The sequence below is a fragment of the Schistocerca americana genome, unplaced genomic scaffold, assembly GCF_021461395.2.
Source record: "Schistocerca americana isolate TAMUIC-IGC-003095 unplaced genomic scaffold, iqSchAmer2.1 HiC_scaffold_1141, whole genome shotgun sequence".
Classification (NCBI taxonomy): Eukaryota; Metazoa; Arthropoda; class Insecta; order Orthoptera; family Acrididae; genus Schistocerca; species Schistocerca americana.
The window spans coordinates 1-2,500 of NW_025725200.1; positions in this window are offsets into that span (position 1 = coordinate 1).

Sequence of the window (2,500 nt, forward strand, 5' to 3'; positions counted from 1 at the left end):
CATGTCCATTGCGGCGAACGACTGTCAACCGGCCTCTGTCGCATGTCGCAGATGTGGAACGCAGTGCACCATGCTATCACGGGTGTGTGAGAAGAGACGACTACGTCTGACAACACGCGCCACTACATCAACAGACGGCTCATGCTGATCGCCATCCACGGCATACCATACTGCAATCCAGCTCTTATAGGGAGACGACACGTAGCTGAGTGCACAATATTTGGACCGTATGGTTCGCCGTTGTTGGCGCAGTCGTGGTACGGTCACACATGTACCACGATGTATCATTCAGTACATGAGGACCAATGTGCGGTACAGTGTGTGATTTGGACGTACAACATCAGCGGACAGTTGCCACAAGCCGTACCACAACGTAGGCTGTGCTTCGCCATGCGAATGCCAATGAACAACTGCGAAGGGCATTGAGCATGTACGTCCTGCCGCCATCCGCATTACAGTGTATAGCTGCAAGGTGTTTAACATGAAGCGATACTCTGGGGGACCGGGCAGTGCGAGTAGCAAACTATATTGCGGGGGGTTGCAGTTAGGCAACACTACACTAATTTAACGCGTCGTATGACAATTACAGAGCAGGTTAAGGCCCAACGTGTGTTGGGTTAAGGCCCAACGTGTGTTGGGTTAAGGCCCAACGTGTGATGGGTTAAGGCCCAACGTGTGTTGGGTTTAAGGCCCAACGTGTGTTGGGTTAAGGCCCAACGTGTGTTGGGTTAAGGCCCAACGTGTGTTGGGTTTAAGGCCCAACGTGTGTGGTTAGGCCACGTGTGTTGGTTAAGGCCCAACGTGTGTTGGGGTTAAGGCCCAACGTGTGTTGGGTTAAGGCCCAACGTGTGTTGGGTTAAGGCCCAACGTGTGTTGGGTTAAGGCCCAACGTGTGTTGGGTTAAGGCCCAACGTGTGTTGCGGTTAATGGCCCAACGTGTGTTGGGTTAAGGCCAACGTGTGTTGGGTTAAGGCCCAACGTGTGTTGGGTAAGGCCCAACGTGTGTTGGGTTAAGGCCCAACGTGTGTTGGGTTAAGGCCCAACGTGTGTTGGGTTAAGGCCCCAACGTGTGTTGGGTTAAGGCCCAACGTGTGTTGGGTTAAGGCCCAACGTGTGTTGGGTTAAGGCCCAACGTGTGTTGGGTTAAGGCCCAACGTGTGTTAGGGTTAAGGCGCAACATAGGTTAGGTTAAGGCGCAACATAGGTTAGGGTTAAGGCGCAACATAGGTTAGGTTAAGGCGCAACATAGGTTAGGTTAAGGCGCAACATAGGTTAGGTTAAGGCGCAACATAGGTTAGGTTAAGGCGCAACATAGTTAGGTTACGCGCAACATAGGTTAGGTTAAGGCGCAACATAGGTTAGGTTAAGGCGCAACATAGGTTAGGTTACGGCGCAACATAGGTTAGGTTAAGGCGCAACATAGGTTAGGTTAAGGCGCAACATAGGTTAGGTTAAGGCGCAACATAGGTTAGGTTAAGGCGCAACATAGGTTAGGTTAAGGCGCAACATAGGTTAGGTTAAGGCGCAACATAGGTTAGGTTAAGGCGCAACATAGGTTAGGTTAAGGCGCAACATAGGTTAGGTTACGGCGCAACATAGGTTAGGTTAAGGCGCAACATAGGTTAGGTTAAGGCGCAACATAGGTTAGGTTAAGGCGCAACATAGGTTAGGTTACGGCGCAACATAGGTTAGGTTACGGCGCAACATAGGTTAGGTTAAGGCGCAACATAGGTTAGGTTAAGGCGCAACATAGGTTAGGTTAAGGGCGCAACATAGGTTAGGTTAAGGCGCAACATAGGTTAGGTTAAGGCGCAACATAGGTTAGAGGTTAAGGCGCAACATAGGTTAGGTTAAGGCGCAACATGAGGTTAGGTTAAGGCGCAACATGGGTTAGGTTAAGGCGCAACATGGGTTAGGTTAAGGCGCAACATGGGTTAGGTTAAGGCGCAACATGGGTTAGGTTAAGGCGCAACATGGGTTAGGTTAAGGCGCAACATGGGTTAGGTTAAGGCGCAACATGGGTTAGGTTAAGGCGCAACATGGGTTAGGTTAAGGCGCAACATGGGGTTAGGTTAAGGCGCAACATGGGTTAGGTTAAGGCGCAACATGGGTTAGGTTAAGGTACAATATGGGTTAGGTATAGAGGTACAATATGGGTTAGGTTAAGGTACAATATGGGTTAGGTTAAGGTACAATATGGGTTAGGTTAAGGTACAATATGGGTTAGGTTAAGGTACAATATGGGTTAGGTTAAGGTACAATATTGGGTTAGGTTATAGGTACAATATGGGGTTAGGTTGTAAGGTACAATATGGGTTAGGTTAAGGTACAATACGGGTTAGGTTAAGGTACAATACGGGTTAGGTTAAGGTACAATACGGGTTAGGTTAAGGTACAATACGGGTTAGGTTAAGGTACAATACGGGTTAGGTTAAGGTACAATACGGGTTAGGTTAAGGTACAATACGGGTTAGGTTAAGGCACTTGGGGGGGGGGGGGG